The sequence below is a fragment of the Engystomops pustulosus genome, chromosome 1 (genome assembly GCF_040894005.1).
Source record: "Engystomops pustulosus chromosome 1, aEngPut4.maternal, whole genome shotgun sequence".
NCBI classification, from domain to species: domain Eukaryota; kingdom Metazoa; phylum Chordata; class Amphibia; order Anura; family Leptodactylidae; genus Engystomops; species Engystomops pustulosus.
The window spans coordinates 189,045,678-189,061,017 of record NC_092411.1 but is presented as its reverse complement, the minus strand read 5'-3'; the positions used below and the strand labels follow the sequence as shown (position 1 = coordinate 189,061,017).

Sequence of the window (15,340 nt, the reverse complement as noted above, 5' to 3'; positions counted from 1 at the left end):
GAGAAATGACTGTCCCGCAAAGATGCTTACCGAGAAAAAGGAGTGAATGCTCTTGCTACTCCCATAAACAATATCGGCCATCTTGTTTTTTGTTAAAACATGTCTATTCAAGAGGCGCCTGCTCGTTTCTTTCATCAGCTTCAGGTGCTACACCAAATTGTTAGCGCTATGATGATTCAAAATCCAAACTTTACAAACTGTCTGTAATGCGACAATAAGATTTCTCCAAAAAAAGAAATGAATGAAACGGTTGTACGTTTGAAAGTGTTGGCTATGGTAGAAGCTACTGCGTGAAAAGACATACAGATGCTCTTGCTTGACGCCCGTACCTGCCATAAGCCAACAGTGCACTTGTCAAGTGAGCAGCAATTCCAAAGGCCAATGTGTTTTAAAAGGAAGCCTTTCAACGGAAGATCTGCGTAAATTTCTACACGGTGAGGAACAGCAAGTGATTTAAAGTAGGTGCACAAAATCCACCAATGGAGATGCCGGGGATTGAACCCGGGGCCTCACACATGCGAAGCGTGCGCTCTACCACTGAGCTACATCCCCACACAAGGTACTGCTTGCTGGGGGCCAGAAACATTTTTGAAAAGCGACCCAGAAGGTGTGCGCATTAAGCAGATAAGTAGTTTGTGAATTTTGGGGCTTTTTAACCAGGGGCAGAGAAGGCGGTGATGGATTGAAGCTCATTGTGCTTTACATATCAAACAAGATTTGCTGTTCTTTTGACTTGAGGAATGGATTATATTGACCGTCGGTGGAAACACATTGAAGTGTTGGGCCGATGGGAAACAGAATGGTTTTCTTCAGGTATCCAAAAGATGTGAATGGAGATGCCGGGGATTGAACCCGGGGCCTCACACATGCAAAGCGTGCGCTCTACCACTGAGCTACATCCCCTGGCCTGATGCTGCCCCTGCCTCTGTCTCTCAGGAGGTTCATTGCCCAATACTGTGGAAACAGTATGTAGCGACAAGGCAGTGTGCAATAACAACGCATTTTCAGGGAACTGCACAAGTTGCCAGTGATTAAAAGCAGGAAGTTTTCAACAGCTCCAACGTTGCTTAAACGCCTTCTTAGAGGCATAGATTTCACGGAACAACTGCAGAAGAAAAGCAGTATGGGCAGGAGTGTAAAAGCCAAAAGTGGAAATAGTGCTTGGAAAAATGAGCACAGATGGCACGAGACAGCAGAGAAATGACTGTCCCGCAAAGATGCTTACCGAGAAAAAGGAGTGAATGCTCTTGCTACTCCCATAAACAATATCGGCCATCTTGTTTTTTGTTAAAACATGTCTATTCAAGAGGCGCCTGCTCGTTTCTTTCATCAGCTTCAGGTGCTACACCAAATTGTTAGCGCTATGATGATTTAAAATCCAAACTTTACAAACTGTCTGTAATGCGACAATAAGATTTCTCCAAAAAAAGAAATAAATGAAACGGTTGTACGTTTGAAAGTGTTGGCTATGGTAGAAGCTACTGCGTGAAAAGACATACAGATGCTCTTGCTTGACGCCCGTACCTGCCATAAGCCAACAGTGCACTTGTGAAGTGAGCAGCAATTCCAAAGGCCAATGTGTTTTAAAAGGAAGCCTTTCAACGGAAGATCTGCGTAAATTTCTACACGGTGAGGAACAGCAAGTGATTTAAAGTAGGTGCACAAAATCCACCAATGGAGATGCCGGGGATTGAACCCGGGGCCTCACACATGCGAAGCGTGCGCTCTACCACTGAGCTACATCCCCACACAAGGTACTGTTTGCTGGGGGCCAGAAACATTTTTGAAAAGCGACCCAGAAGGTGTGCGCATTAAGCAGATAAGTAGTTTGTGAATTTTGGGGCTTTTTAACCAGGGGCAGAGAAGGCGGTGATGGATTGAAGCTCATTGTGCTTTACATATCAAACAAGATTTGCTGTTCTTTTGACTTGAGGAATGGATTATATTGACCGTCGGTGGAAACACATTGAAGTGTTGGGCCGATGGGAAACAGAATGGTTTTCTTCAGGTATCCAAAAGATGTGAATGGAGATGCCGGGGATTGAACCCGAGGCCTCACACATGCAAAGCGTGCGCTCTACCACTGAGCTACATCCCCTGGCCTGATGCTGCCCCTGCCTCTGTCTCTCAGGAGGTTCATCGCCCAATACTGTGGAAACAGTATGTAGCGACAAGGCAGTGTGCAATAACAACGCATTTTCAGGGAACTGCACAAGTTGCCAGTGATTAAAAGCAGGAAGTTTTCAACAGCTCCAACGTTGCTTAAACGCCTTCTTAGAGGCATAGATTTCACGGAACAACTGCAGAAGAAAAGCAGTATGGGCAGGAGTGTAAAAGCCAAAAGTGGAAATAGTGCTTGGAAAAATGAGCACAGATGGCACGAGACAGCAGAGAAATGACTGTCCCGCAAAGATGCTTACCGAGAAAAAGGAGTGAATGCTCTTGCTACTCCCATAAACAATATCGGCCATCTTGTTTTTTGTTAAAACATGTCTATGCAAGAGGCGCCTGCTCGTTTCTTTCATCAGCTTCAGGTGCTACACCAAATTGTTAGCGCTATGATGATTCAAAATCCAAACTTTACAAACTGTCTGTAATGCGACAATAAGATTTCTCCGAAAAAAGAAATAAATGAAACGGTTGTACGTTTGAAAGTGTTGGCTATGGTAGAAGCTACTGCGTGAAAAGACATACAGATGCTCTTGCTTGACGCCCGTACCTGCCATAAGCCAACAGTGCACTTGTGAAGTGAGCAGCAATTCCAAAGGCCAATGTGTTTTAAAAGGAAGCCTTTCAACGGAAGATCTGCGTAAATTTCTACACGGTGAGGGACAGCAAGTGATTTAAACTAGGTGCACAAAATCCACCAATGGAGATGCCGGGGATTGAACCGGGGGCCTCACACATGCGAAGCGTGCGCTCTACCACTGAGCTACATCCCCACACAAGGTACTGTTTGCTGGGGGCCAGAAACATTTTTGAAAAGCGACCTAGAAGGTGTGCGCATTAAGCAGATAAGTAGTTTGTGAATTTTGGGGCTTTTTAACCAGGGGCAGAGAAGGCGGTGATGGATTGAAGCTCATTGTGCTTTACATATCAAACAAGATTTGCTGTTCTTTTGACTTGAGGAATGGATTATATTGACCGTCGGTGGAAACACATTGAAGTGTTGGGCCGATGGGAAACAGAATGGTTTTCTTCAGGTATCCAAAAGATGTGAATGGAGATGCCGGGGATTGAACCCGGGGCCTCACACATGCAAAGCGTGCGCTCTACCACTGAGCTACATCCCCTGGCCTGATGCTGCCCCTGCCTCTGTCTCTCAGGAGGTTCATTGCCCAATACTGTGGAAACAGTATGTAGCGACAAGGCAGTGTGCAATAACAACGCATTTTCAGGGAACTGCACAAGTTGCCAGTGATTAAAAGCAGGAAGTTTTCAACAGCTCCAACGTTGCTTAAACGCCTTCTTAGAGGCATAGATTTCACGGAACAACTGCAGAAGAAAAGCAGTATGGGCAGGAGTGTAAAAGCCAAAAGTGGAAATAGTGCTTGGAAAAATGAGCACAGATGGCACGAGACAGCAGAGAAATGACTGTCCCGCAAAGATGCTTACCGAGAAAAAGGAGTGAATGCTCTTGCTACTCCCATAAACAATATCGGCCATCTTGTTTTTTGTTAAAACATGTCTATTCAAGAGGCGCCTGCTCGTTTCTTTCATCAGCTTCAGGTGCTACACCAAATTGTTAGCGCTATGATGATTCAAAATCCAAACTTTACAAACTGTCTGTAATGCGACAATAAGATTTCTCCAAAAAAAGAAATAAATGAAACGGTTGTACGTTTGAAAGTGTTGGCTATGGTAGAAGCTACTGCGTGAAAAGACATACAGATGCTCTTGCTTGACGCCCGTACCTGCCATAAGCCAACAGTGCACTTGTCAAGTGAGCAGCAATTCCAAAGGCCAATGTGTTTTAAAAGGAAGCCTTTCAACGGAAGATCTGCGTAAATTTCTACACGGTGAGGGACAGCAAGTGATTTAAAGTAGGTGCACAAAATCCACCAATGGAGATGCCGGGGATTGAACCCGGGGCCTCACACATGCGAAGCGTGCGCTTTACCACTGAGCTACATCCCCACACAAGGTACTGTTTGCTGGGGGCCAGTAACATTTTTGAAAAGCGACCCAGAAGGTGTTCGCATTAAGCAGATAAGTAGTTTGTGAATTTTGGGGCTTTTTAACCAGGGGCAGAGAAGGCGGTGATGGATTGAAGCTCATTGTGCTTTACATATCAAACAAGATTTGCTGTTCTTTTGACTTGAGGAATGGATTATATTGACCGTCGGTGGAAACACATTGAAGTGTTGGGCCGATGGGAAACAGAATGGTTTTCTTCAGGTATCCAAAAGATGTGAATGGAGATGCCGGGGATTGAACCCGGGGCCTCACACATGCAAAGCGTGCGCTCTACCACTGAGCTACATCCCCTGGCCTGATGCTGTCCCTGCCTCTGTCTCTCAGGAGGTTCATCGCCCAATACTGTGGAAACAGTATGTAGCGACAAGGCAGTGTGCAATAACAACGCATTTTCAGGGAACTGCACAAGTTGCCAGTGATTAAAAGCAGGAAGTTTTCAACAGCTCCAACGTTGCTTAAACGCCTTCTTAGAGGCATAGATTTCACGGAACAACTGCAGAAGAAAAGCAGTATGGGCAGGAGTGTAAAAGCCAAAAGTGGAAATAGTGCTTGGAAAAATGAGCACAGATGGCACGAGACAGCAGAGAAATGACTGTCCCGCAAAGATGCTTACCGAGAAAAAGGAGTGAATGCTCTTGCTACTCCCATAAACAATATCGGCCATCTTGTTTTTTGTTAAAACATGTCTATTCAAGAGGCGCCTGCTCGTTTCTTTCATCAGCTTCAGGTGCTACACCAAATTGTTAGCGCTATGATGATTCAAAATCCAAACTTTACAAACTGTCTGTAATGCGACAATAAGATTTCTCCAAAAAAAGAAATGAATGAAACGGTTGTACGTTTGAAAGTGTTGGCTATGGTAGAAGCTACTGCGTGAAAAGACATACAGATGCTCTTGCTTGACGCCCGTACCTGCCATAAGCCAACAGTGCACTTGTCAAGTGAGCAGCAATTCCAAAGGCCAATGTGTTTTAAAAGGAAGCCTTTCAACGGAAGATCTGCGTAAATTTCTACACGGTGAGGAACAGCAAGTGATTTAAAGTAGGTGCACAAAATCCACCAATGGAGATGCCGGGGATTGAACCCGGGGCCTCACACATGCGAAGCGTGCGCTCTACCACTGAGCTACATCCCCACACAAGGTACTGCTTGCTGGGGGCCAGAAACATTTTTGAAAAGCGACCCAGAAGGTGTGCGCATTAAGCAGATAAGTAGTTTGTGAATTTTGGGGCTTTTTAACCAGGGGCAGAGAAGGCGGTGATGGATTGAAGCTCATTGTGCTTTACATATGAAACAAGATTTGCTGTTCTTTTGACTTGAGGAATGGATTATATTGACCGTCGGTGGAAACACATTGAAGTGTTGGGCCGATGGGAAACAGAATGGTTTTCTTCAGGTATCCAAAAGATGTGAATGGAGATGCCGGGGATTGAACCCGGGGCCTCACACATGCAAAGCGTGCGCTCTACCACTGAGCTACATCCCCTGGCCTGATGCTGCCCCTGCCTCTGTCTCTCAGGAGGTTCATTGCCCAATACTGTGGAAACAGTATGTAGCGACAAGGCAGTGTGCAATAACAACGCATTTTCAGGGAACTGCACAAGTTGCCAGTGATTAAAAGCAGGAAGTTTTCAACAGCTCCAACGTTGCTTAAACGCCTTCTTAGAGGCATAGATTTCACGGAACAACTGCAGAAGAAAAGCAGTATGGGCAGGAGTGTAAAAGCCAAAAGTGGAAATAGTGCTTGGAAAAATGAGCACAGATGGCACGAGACAGCAGAGAAATGACTGTCCCGCAAAGATGCTTACCGAGAAAAAGGAGTGAATGCTCTTGCTACTCCCATAAACAATATCGGCCATCTTGTTTTTTGTTAAAACATGTCTATTCAAGAGGCGCCTGCTCGTTTCTTTCATCAGCTTCAGGTGCTACACCAAATTGTTAGCGCTATGATGATTCAAAATCCAAACTTTACAAACTGTCTGTAATGCGACAATAAGATTTCTCCAAAAAAAGAAATAAATGAAACGGTTGTACGTTTGAAAGTGTTGGCTATGGTAGAAGCTACTGCGTGAAAAGACATACAGATGCTCTTGCTTGACGCCCGTACCTGCCATAAGCCAACAGTGCACTTGTCAAGTGAGCAGCAATTCCAAAGGCCAATGTGTTTTAAAAGGAAGCCTTTCAACGGAAGATCTGCGTAAATTTCTACACGGTGAGGAACAGCAAGTGATTTAAAGTAGGTGCACAAAATCCACCAATGGAGATGCCGGGGATTGAACCCGGGGCCTCACACATGCGAAGCGTGCGCTCTACCACTGAGCTACATCCCCACACAAGGTACTGTTTGCTGGGGGCCAGAAACATTTTTGAAAAGCGACCCAGAAGGTGTGCGCATTAAGCAGATAAGTAGTTTGTGAATTTTGGGGCTTTTTAACCAGGGGCAGAGAAGGCGGTGATGGATTGAAGCTCATTGTGCTTTACATATCAAACAAGATTTGCTGTTCTTTTGACTTGAGGAATGGATTATATTGACCGTCGGTGGAAACACATTGAAGTGTTGGGCCGATGGGAAACAGAATGGTTTTCTTCAGGTATCCAAAAGATGTGAATGGAGATGCCGGGGATTGAACCCGGGGCCTCACACATGCAAAGCGTGCGCTCTACCACTGAGCTACATCCCCTGGCCTGATGCTGCCCCTGCCTCTGTCTCTCAGGAGGTTCATTGCCCAATACTGTGGAAACAGTATGTAGCGACAAGGCAGTGTGCAATAACAACGCATTTTCAGGGAACTGCACAAGTTGCCAGTGATTAAAAGCAGGAAGTTTTCAACAGCTCCAACGTTGCTTAAACGCCTTCTTAGAGGCATAGATTTCACGGAACAACTGCAGAAGAAAAGCAGTATGGGCAGGAGTGTAAAAGCCAAAAGTGGAAATAGTGCTTGGAAAAATGAGCACAGATGGCACGAGACAGCAGAGAAATGACTGTCCCGCAAAGATGCTTACCGAGAAAAAGGAGTGAATGCTCTTGCTACTCCCATAAACAATATCGGCCATCTTGTTTTTTGTTAAAACATGTCTATTCAAGAGGCGCCTGCTCGTTTCTTTCATCAGCTTCAGGTGCTACACCAAATTGTTAGCGCTATGATGATTCAAAATCCAAACTTTACAAACTGTCTGTAATGCGACAATAAGATTTCTCCAAAAAAAGAAATAAATGAAACGGTTGTACGTTTGAAAGTGTTGGCTATGGTAGAAGCTACTGCGTGAAAAGACATACAGATGCTCTTGCTTGACGCCCGTACCTGCCATAAGCCAACAGTGCACTTGTCAAGTGAGCAGCAATTCCAAAGGCCAATGTGTTTTAAAAGGAAGCCTTTCAACGGAAGATCTGCGTAAATTTCTACACGGTGAGGAACAGCAAGTGATTTAAAGTAGGTGCACAAAATCCACCAATGGAGATGCCGGGGATTGAACCCGGGGCCTCACACATGCGAAGCGTGCGCTCTACCACTGAGCTACATCCCCACACAAGGTACTGTTTGCTGGGGGCCAGAAACATTTTTGAAAAGCGACCCAGAAGGTGTGCGCATTAAGCAGATAAGTAGTTTGTGAATTTTGGGGCTTTTTAACCAGGGGCAGAGAAGGCGGTGATGGATTGAAGCTCATTGTGCTTTACATATCAAACAAGATTTGCTGTTCTTTTGACTTGAGGAATGGATTATATTGACCGTCGGTGGAAACACATTGAAGTGTTGGGCCGATGGGAAACAGAATGGTTTTCTTCAGGTATCCAAAAGATGTGAATGGAGATGCCGGGGATTGAACCCGGGGCCTCACACATGCAAAGCGTGCGCTCTACCACTGAGCTACATCCCCTGGCCTGATGCTGCCCCTGCCTCTGTCTCTCAGGAGGTTCATCGCCCAATACTGTGGAAACAGTATGTAGCGACAAGGCAGTGTGCAATAACAACGCATTTTCAGGGAACTGCACAAGTTGCCAGTGATTAAAAGCAGGAAGTTTTCAACAGCTCCAACGTTGCTTAAACGCCTTCTTAGAGGCATAGATTTCACGGAACAACTGCAGAAGAAAAGCAGTATGGGCAGGAGTGTAAAAGCCAAAAGTGGAAATAGTGCTTGGAAAAATGAGCACAGATGGCACGAGACAGCAGAGAAATGACTGTCCCGCAAAGATGCTTACCGAGAAAAAGGAGTGAATGCTCTTGCTACTCCCATAAACAATATCGGCCATCTTGTTTTTTGTTAAAACATGTCTATTCAAGAGGCGCCTGCTCGTTTCTTTCATCAGCTTCAGGTGCTACACCAAATTGTTAGCGCTATGATGATTCAAAATCCAAACTTTACAAACTGTCTGTAATGCGACAATAAGATTTCTCCAAAAAAAGAAATGAATGAAACGGTTGTACGTTTGAAAGTGTTGGCTATGGTAGAAGCTACTGCGTGAAAAGACATACAGATGCTCTTGCTTGACGCCCGTACCTGCCATAAGCCAACAGTGCACTTGTCAAGTGAGCAGCAATTCCAAAGGCCAATGTGTTTTAAAAGGAAGCCTTTCAACGGAAGATCTGCGTAAATTTCTACACGGTGAGGAACAGCAAGTGATTTAAAGTAGGTGCACAAAATCCACCAATGGAGATGCCGGGGATTGAACCCGGGGCCTCACACATGCGAAGCGTGCGCTCTACCACTGAGCTACATCCCCACACAAGGTACTGCTTGCTGGGGGCCAGAAACATTTTTGAAAAGCGACCCAGAAGGTGTGCGCATTAAGCAGATAAGTAGTTTGTGAATTTTGGGGCTTTTTAACCAGGGGCAGAGAAGGCGGTGATGGATTGAAGCTCATTGTGCTTTACATATCAAACAAGATTTGCTGTTCTTTTGACTTGAGGAATGGATTATATTGACCGTCGGTGGAAACACATTGAAGTGTTGGGCCGATGGGAAACAGAATGGTTTTCTTCAGGTATCCAAAAGATGTGAATGGAGATGCCGGGGATTGAACCCGGGGCCTCACACATGCAAAGCGTGCGCTCTACCACTGAGCTACATCCCCTGGCCTGATGCTGCCCCTGCCTCTGTCTCTCAGGAGGTTCATCGCCCAATACTGTGGAAACAGTATGTAGCGACAAGGCAGTGTGCAATAACAACGCATTTTCAGGGAACTGCACAAGTTGCCAGTGATTAAAAGCAGGAAGTTTTCAACAGCTCCAACGTTGCTTAAACGCCTTCTTAGAGGCATAGATTTCACGGAACAACTGCAGAAGAAAAGCAGTATGGGCAGGAGTGTAAAAGCCAAAAGTGGAAATAGTGCTTGGAAAAATGAGCACAGATGGCACGAGACAGCAGAGAAATGACTGTCCCGCAAAGATGCTTACCGAGAAAAAGGAGTGAATGCTCTTGCTACTCCCATAAACAATATCGGCCATCTTGTTTTTTGTTAAAACATGTCTATTCAAGAGGCGCCTGCTCGTTTCTTTCATCAGCTTCAGGTGCTACACCAAATTGTTAGCGCTATGATGATTCAAAATCCAAACTTTACAAACTGTCTGTAATGCGACAATAAGATTTCTCCGAAAAAAGAAATAAATGAAACGGTTGTACGTTTGAAAGTGTTGGCTATGGTAGAAGCTACTGCGTGAAAAGACATACAGATGCTCTTGCTTGACGCCCGTACCTGCCATAAGCCAACAGTGCACTTGTCAAGTGAGCAGCAATTCCAAAGGCCAATGTGTTTTAAAAGGAAGCCTTTCAACGGAAGATCTGCGTAAATTTCTACACGGTGAGGGACAGCAAGTGATTTAAACTAGGTGCACAAAATCCACCAATGGAGATGCCGGGGATTGAACCCGGGGCCTCACACATGCGAAGCGTGCGCTCTACCACTGAGCTACATCCCCACACAAGGTACTGTTTGCTGGGGGCCAGAAACATTTTTGAAAAGCGACCTAGAAGGTGTGCGCATTAAGCAGATAAGTAGTTTGTGAATTTTGGGGCTTTTTAACCAGGGGCAGAGAAGGCGGTGATGGATTGAAGCTCATTGTGCTTTACATATCAAACAAGATTTGCTGTTCTTTTGACTTGAGGAATGGATTATATTGACCGTCGGTGGAAACACATTGAAGTGTTGGGCCGATGGGAAACAGAATGGTTTTCTTCAGGTATCCAAAAGATGTGAATGGAGATGCCGGGGATTGAACCCGGGGCCTCACACATGCAAAGCGTGCGCTCTACCACTGAGCTACATCCCCTGGCCTGATGCTGCCCCTGCCTCTGTCTCTCAGGAGGTTCATTGCCCAATACTGTGGAAACAGTATGTAGCGACAAGGCAGTGTGCAATAACAACGCATTTTCAGGGAACTGCACAAGTTGCCAGTGATTAAAAGCAGGAAGTTTTCAACAGCTCCAACGTTGCTTAAACGCCTTCTTAGAGGCATAGATTTCACGGAACAACTGCAGAAGAAAAGCAGTATGGGCAGGAGTGTAAAAGCCAAAAGTGGAAATAGTGCTTGGAAAAATGAGCACAGATGGCACGAGACAGCAGAGAAATGACTGTCCCGCAAAGATGCTTACCGAGAAAAAGGAGTGAATGCTCTTGCTACTCCCATAAACAATATCGGCCATCTTGTTTTTTGTTAAAACATGTCTATTCAAGAGGCGCCTGCTCGTTTCTTTCATCAGCTTCAGGTGCTACACCAAATTGTTAGCGCTATGATGATTCAAAATCCAAACTTTACAAACTGTCTGTAATGCGACAATAAGATTTCTCCAAAAAAAGAAATAAATGAAACGGTTGTACGTTTGAAAGTGTTGGCTATGGTAGAAGCTACTGCGTGAAAAGACATACAGATGCTCTTGCTTGACGCCCGTACCTGCCATAAGCCAACAGTGCACTTGTCAAGTGAGCAGCAATTCCAAAGGCCAATGTGTTTTAAAAGGAAGCCTTTCAACGGAAGATCTGCGTAAATTTCTACACGGTGAGGGACAGCAAGTGATTTAAAGTAGGTGCACAAAATCCACCAATGGAGATGCCGGGGATTGAACCCGGGGCCTCACACATGCGAAGCGTGCGCTTTACCACTGAGCTACATCCCCACACAAGGTACTGTTTGCTGGGGGCCAGTAACATTTTTGAAAAGCGACCCAGAAGGTGTGCGCATTAAGCAGATAAGTAGTTTGTGAATTTTGGGGCTTTTTAACCAGGGGCAGAGAAGGCGGTGATGGATTGAAGCTCATTGTGCTTTACATATCAAACAAGATTTGCTGTTCTTTTGACTTGAGGAATGGATTATATTGACCGTCGGTGGAAACACATTGAAGTGTTGGGCCGATGGGAAACAGAATGGTTTTCTTCAGGTATCCAAAAGATGTGAATGGAGATGCCGGGGATTGAACCCGGGGCCTCACACATGCAAAGCATGCGCTCTACCACTGAGCTACATCCCCTGGCCTGATGCTGCCCCTGCCTCTGTCTCTCAGGAGGTTCATCGCCCAATACTGTGGAAACAGTATGTAGCGACAAGGCAGTGTGCAATAACAACGCATTTTCAGGGAACTGCACAAGTTGCCAGTGATTAAAAGCAGGAAGTTTTCAACAGCTCCAACGTTGCTTAAACGCCTTCTTAGAGGCATAGATTTCACGGAACAACTGCAGAAGAAAAGCAGTATGGGCAGGAGTGTAAAAGCCAAAAGTGGAAATAGTGCTTGGAAAAATGAGCACAGATGGCACGAGACAGCAGAGAAATGACTGTCCCGCAAAGATGCTTACCGAGAAAAAGGAGTGAATGCTCTTGCTACTCCCATAAACAATATCGGCCATCTTGTTTTTTGTTAAAACATGTCTATTCAAGAGGCGCCTGCTCGTTTCTTTCATCAGCTTCAGGTGCTACACCAAATTGTTAGCGCTATGATGATTCAAAATCCAAACTTTACAAACTGTCTGTAATGCGACAATAAGATTTCTCCGAAAAAAGAAATAAATGAAACGGTTGTACGTTTGAAAGTGTTGGCTATGGTAGAAGCTACTGCGTGAAAAGACATACAGATGCTCTTGCTTGACGCCCGTACCTGCCATAAGCCAACAGTGCACTTGTCAAGTGAGCAGCAATTCCAAAGGCCAATGTGTTTTAAAAGGAAGCCTTTCAACGGAAGATCTGCGTAAATTTCTACACGGTGAGGGACAGCAAGTGATTTAAACTAGGTGCACAAAATCCACCAATGGAGATGCCGGGGATTGAACCCGGGGCCTCACACATGCGAAGCGTGCGCTCTACCACTGAGCTACATCCCCACACAAGGTACTGTTTGCTGGGGGCCAGAAACATTTTTGAAAAGCGACCCAGAAGGTGTGCGCATTAAGCAGATAAGTAGTTTGTGAATTTTGGGGCTTTTTAACCAGGGGCAGAGAAGGCGGTGATGGATTGAAGCTCATTGTGCTTTACATATCAAACAAGATTTGCTGTTCTTTTGACTTGAGGAATGGATTATATTGACCGTCGGTGGAAACACATTGAAGTGTTGGGCCGATGGGAAACAGAATGGTTTTCTTCAGGTATCCAAAAGATGTGAATGGAGATGCCGGGGATTGAACCCGGGGCCTCACACATGCAAAGCGTGCGCTCTACCACTGAGCTACATCCCCTGGCCTGATGCTGCCCCTGCCTCTGTCTCTCAGGAGGTTCATTGCCCAATACTGTGGAAACAGTATGTAGCGACAAGGCAGTGTGCAATAACAACGCATTTTCAGGGAACTGCACAAGTTGCCAGTGATTAAAAGCAGGAAGTTTTCAACAGCTCCAACGTTGCTTAAACGCCTTCTTAGAGGCATAGATTTCACGGAACAACTGCAGAAGAAAAGCAGTATGGGCAGGAGTGTAAAAGCCAAAAGTGGAAATAGTGCTTGGAAAAATGAGCACAGATGGCACGAGACAGCAGAGAAATGACTGTCCCGCAAAGATGCTTACCGAGAAAAAGGAGTGAATGCTCTTGCTACTCCCATAAACAATATCGGCCATCTTGTTTTTTGTTAAAACATGTCTATTCAAGAGGCGCCTGCTCGTTTCTTTCATCAGCTTCAGGTGCTACACCAAATTGTTAGCGCTATGATGATTCAAAATCCAAACTTTACAAACTGTCTGTAATGCGACAATAAGATTTCTCCAAAAAAAGAAATAAATGAAACGGTTGTACGTTTGAAAGTGTTGGCTATGGTAGAAGCTACTGCGTGAAAAGACATACAGATGCTCTTGCTTGACGCCCCCGTACCTGCCATAAGCCAACAGTGCACTTGTCAAGTGAGCAGCAATTCCAAAGGCCAATGTGTTTTAAAAGGAAGCCTTTCAACGGAAGATCTGCGTAAATTTCTACACGGTGAGGGACAGCAAGTGATTTAAACTAGGTGCACAAAATCCACCAATGGAGATGCCGGGGATTGAACCCGGGGCCTCACACATGCGAAGCGTGCGCTTTACCACTGAGCTACATCCCCACACAAGGTACTGTTTGCTGGGGGCCAGAAACATTTTTGAAAAGCGACCCAGAAGGTGTGCGCATTAAGCAGATAAGTAGTTTGTGAATTTTGGGGCTTTTTAACCAGGGGCAGAGAAGGCGGTGATGGATTGAAGCTCATTGTGCTTTACATATCAAACAAGATTTGCTGTTCTTTTGACTTGAGGAATGGATTATATTGACCGTCGGTGGAAACACATTGAAGTGTTGGGCCGATGGGAAACAGAATGGTTTTCTTCAGGTATCCAAAAGATGTGAATGGAGATGCCGGGGATTGAACCCGGGGCCTCACACATGCAAAGCGTGCGCTCTACCACTGAGCTACATCCCCTGGCCTGATGCTGCCCCTGCCTCTGTTTCTCAAGAGGTTCATTGCCCAATACTGTGGAAACAGTATGTAGCGACAAGGCAGTGTGCAATAACAACGCATTTTCAGGGAACTGCACAAGTTGCCAGTGATTAAAAGCAGGAAGTTTTCAACAGCTCCAATGTTGCTTAAACGCCTTCTTAGAGGCATAGATTTCACGGAACAACTGCAGAAGAAAAGCAGTATGGGCAGGAGTGTAAAAGCCAAAAGTGGAAATAGTGCTTGGAAAAATGAGCACAGATGGCACGAGACAGCAGAGAAATGACTGTCCCGCAAAGATGCTTACCGAGAAAAAGGAGTGAATGCTCTTGCTACTCCCATAAACAATATCGGCCATCTTGTTTTTTGTTAAAGCATGTCTATTCAAGAGGCGCCTGCTCGTTTCTTTCATCAGCTTCAGGTGCTACACCAAATTGTTAGCGCTATGATGATTCAAAATCCAAACTTTACAAACTGTCTGTAATGCGACAATAAGATTTCTCCAAAAAAAGAAATAAATGAAACGGTTGTACGTTTGAAAGTGTTGGCTATGGTAGAAGCTACTGCGTGAAAAGACATACAGATGCTCTTGCTTGACGCCCGTACCTGCCATAAGCCAACAGTGCACTTGTCAAGTGAGCAGCAATTCCAAAGGCCAATGTGTTTTAAAAGGAAGCCTTTCAACGGAAGATCTGCGTAAATTTCTACACGGTGAGGGACAGCAAGTGATTTAAACTAGGTGCACAAAATCCACCAATGGAGATGCCAGGGATTGAACCCGGGGCCTCACACATGCGAAGCGTGCGCTCTACCACTGAGCTACATCCCCACACAAGGTACTGTTTGCTGGGGGCCAGAAACATTTTTGAAAAGCGACCCAGAAGGTGTGCGCATTAAGCAGATAAGTAATTTGTGAATTTTGGGGCTTTTTAACCAGGGGCAGAGAAGGCGGTGATGGATTGAAGCTCATTGTGCTTTACATATCAAACAAGATTTGCTGTTCTTTTGACTTGAGGAATGGATTATATTGACCGTCGGTGGAAACACATTGAAGTGTTGGGCCGATGGGAAACAGAATGGTTTTCTTCAGGTATCCAAAAGATGTGAATGGAGATGCCGGGGATTGAACCCGGGGCCTCACACATGCAAAGCGTGCGCTCTACCACTGAGCTACATCCCCTGGCCTGATGCTGCCCCTGCCTCTGTTTCTCAAGAGGTTCATTGCCCAATACTGTGGAAACAGTATGTAGCGACAAGGCAGTGTGCAATAACAAC

At 45.3% G+C, this 15,340-nt stretch overlaps 26 non-coding genes across 26 annotated transcripts; all 26 read right to left on the bottom strand.

The window, feature by feature from the left end:
* Nucleotides 1–480: 480 nt before the first annotated feature.
* TRNAA-CGC (transfer RNA alanine (anticodon CGC)) lies at nucleotides 481–552 on the bottom strand. Its single transcript has one exon. It is a non-coding gene; the product is annotated as a tRNA-Ala (tRNA).
* Nucleotides 553–831: 279 nt separating this feature from the next.
* On the bottom strand, nucleotides 832–903 carry TRNAA-UGC (transfer RNA alanine (anticodon UGC)). Its single transcript has one exon. It is a non-coding gene; the product is annotated as a tRNA-Ala (tRNA).
* Nucleotides 904–1,675: 772 nt separating this feature from the next.
* TRNAA-CGC (transfer RNA alanine (anticodon CGC)) lies at nucleotides 1,676–1,747 on the bottom strand. Its single transcript has one exon. It is a non-coding gene; the product is annotated as a tRNA-Ala (tRNA).
* Nucleotides 1,748–2,026: 279 nt separating this feature from the next.
* TRNAA-UGC (transfer RNA alanine (anticodon UGC)) lies at nucleotides 2,027–2,098 on the bottom strand. The gene has a single exon. It is a non-coding gene; the product is annotated as a tRNA-Ala (tRNA).
* Nucleotides 2,099–2,870: 772 nt separating this feature from the next.
* Nucleotides 2,871–2,942, bottom strand: TRNAA-CGC (transfer RNA alanine (anticodon CGC)). Its single transcript has one exon. It is a non-coding gene; the product is annotated as a tRNA-Ala (tRNA).
* A 279-nt stretch (nucleotides 2,943–3,221) lies between these two features.
* Nucleotides 3,222–3,293, bottom strand: TRNAA-UGC (transfer RNA alanine (anticodon UGC)). The gene has a single exon. It is a non-coding gene; the product is annotated as a tRNA-Ala (tRNA).
* Nucleotides 3,294–4,065: 772 nt separating this feature from the next.
* On the bottom strand, nucleotides 4,066–4,137 carry TRNAA-CGC (transfer RNA alanine (anticodon CGC)). Its single transcript has one exon. It is a non-coding gene; the product is annotated as a tRNA-Ala (tRNA).
* Nucleotides 4,138–4,416: 279 nt separating this feature from the next.
* TRNAA-UGC (transfer RNA alanine (anticodon UGC)) lies at nucleotides 4,417–4,488 on the bottom strand. The gene has a single exon. It is a non-coding gene; the product is annotated as a tRNA-Ala (tRNA).
* A 772-nt stretch (nucleotides 4,489–5,260) lies between these two features.
* On the bottom strand, nucleotides 5,261–5,332 carry TRNAA-CGC (transfer RNA alanine (anticodon CGC)). The gene has a single exon. It is a non-coding gene; the product is annotated as a tRNA-Ala (tRNA).
* Nucleotides 5,333–5,611: 279 nt separating this feature from the next.
* TRNAA-UGC (transfer RNA alanine (anticodon UGC)) lies at nucleotides 5,612–5,683 on the bottom strand. The gene has a single exon. It is a non-coding gene; the product is annotated as a tRNA-Ala (tRNA).
* A 772-nt stretch (nucleotides 5,684–6,455) lies between these two features.
* Nucleotides 6,456–6,527, bottom strand: TRNAA-CGC (transfer RNA alanine (anticodon CGC)). The gene has a single exon. It is a non-coding gene; the product is annotated as a tRNA-Ala (tRNA).
* Nucleotides 6,528–6,806: 279 nt separating this feature from the next.
* Nucleotides 6,807–6,878, bottom strand: TRNAA-UGC (transfer RNA alanine (anticodon UGC)). The gene has a single exon. It is a non-coding gene; the product is annotated as a tRNA-Ala (tRNA).
* A 772-nt stretch (nucleotides 6,879–7,650) lies between these two features.
* Nucleotides 7,651–7,722, bottom strand: TRNAA-CGC (transfer RNA alanine (anticodon CGC)). The gene has a single exon. It is a non-coding gene; the product is annotated as a tRNA-Ala (tRNA).
* A 279-nt stretch (nucleotides 7,723–8,001) lies between these two features.
* On the bottom strand, nucleotides 8,002–8,073 carry TRNAA-UGC (transfer RNA alanine (anticodon UGC)). The gene has a single exon. It is a non-coding gene; the product is annotated as a tRNA-Ala (tRNA).
* A 772-nt stretch (nucleotides 8,074–8,845) lies between these two features.
* TRNAA-CGC (transfer RNA alanine (anticodon CGC)) lies at nucleotides 8,846–8,917 on the bottom strand. Its single transcript has one exon. It is a non-coding gene; the product is annotated as a tRNA-Ala (tRNA).
* Nucleotides 8,918–9,196: 279 nt separating this feature from the next.
* Nucleotides 9,197–9,268, bottom strand: TRNAA-UGC (transfer RNA alanine (anticodon UGC)). The gene has a single exon. It is a non-coding gene; the product is annotated as a tRNA-Ala (tRNA).
* A 772-nt stretch (nucleotides 9,269–10,040) lies between these two features.
* On the bottom strand, nucleotides 10,041–10,112 carry TRNAA-CGC (transfer RNA alanine (anticodon CGC)). Its single transcript has one exon. It is a non-coding gene; the product is annotated as a tRNA-Ala (tRNA).
* A 279-nt stretch (nucleotides 10,113–10,391) lies between these two features.
* Nucleotides 10,392–10,463, bottom strand: TRNAA-UGC (transfer RNA alanine (anticodon UGC)). The gene has a single exon. It is a non-coding gene; the product is annotated as a tRNA-Ala (tRNA).
* Nucleotides 10,464–11,235: 772 nt separating this feature from the next.
* TRNAA-CGC (transfer RNA alanine (anticodon CGC)) lies at nucleotides 11,236–11,307 on the bottom strand. Its single transcript has one exon. It is a non-coding gene; the product is annotated as a tRNA-Ala (tRNA).
* A 279-nt stretch (nucleotides 11,308–11,586) lies between these two features.
* Nucleotides 11,587–11,658, bottom strand: TRNAA-UGC (transfer RNA alanine (anticodon UGC)). Its single transcript has one exon. It is a non-coding gene; the product is annotated as a tRNA-Ala (tRNA).
* A 772-nt stretch (nucleotides 11,659–12,430) lies between these two features.
* Nucleotides 12,431–12,502, bottom strand: TRNAA-CGC (transfer RNA alanine (anticodon CGC)). The gene has a single exon. It is a non-coding gene; the product is annotated as a tRNA-Ala (tRNA).
* A 279-nt stretch (nucleotides 12,503–12,781) lies between these two features.
* Nucleotides 12,782–12,853, bottom strand: TRNAA-UGC (transfer RNA alanine (anticodon UGC)). Its single transcript has one exon. It is a non-coding gene; the product is annotated as a tRNA-Ala (tRNA).
* Nucleotides 12,854–13,627: 774 nt separating this feature from the next.
* TRNAA-CGC (transfer RNA alanine (anticodon CGC)) lies at nucleotides 13,628–13,699 on the bottom strand. Its single transcript has one exon. It is a non-coding gene; the product is annotated as a tRNA-Ala (tRNA).
* Nucleotides 13,700–13,978: 279 nt separating this feature from the next.
* Nucleotides 13,979–14,050, bottom strand: TRNAA-UGC (transfer RNA alanine (anticodon UGC)). The gene has a single exon. It is a non-coding gene; the product is annotated as a tRNA-Ala (tRNA).
* Nucleotides 14,051–14,822: 772 nt separating this feature from the next.
* On the bottom strand, nucleotides 14,823–14,894 carry TRNAA-CGC (transfer RNA alanine (anticodon CGC)). Its single transcript has one exon. It is a non-coding gene; the product is annotated as a tRNA-Ala (tRNA).
* Nucleotides 14,895–15,173: 279 nt separating this feature from the next.
* On the bottom strand, nucleotides 15,174–15,245 carry TRNAA-UGC (transfer RNA alanine (anticodon UGC)). The gene has a single exon. It is a non-coding gene; the product is annotated as a tRNA-Ala (tRNA).
* Nucleotides 15,246–15,340: the final 95 nt, after the last annotated feature.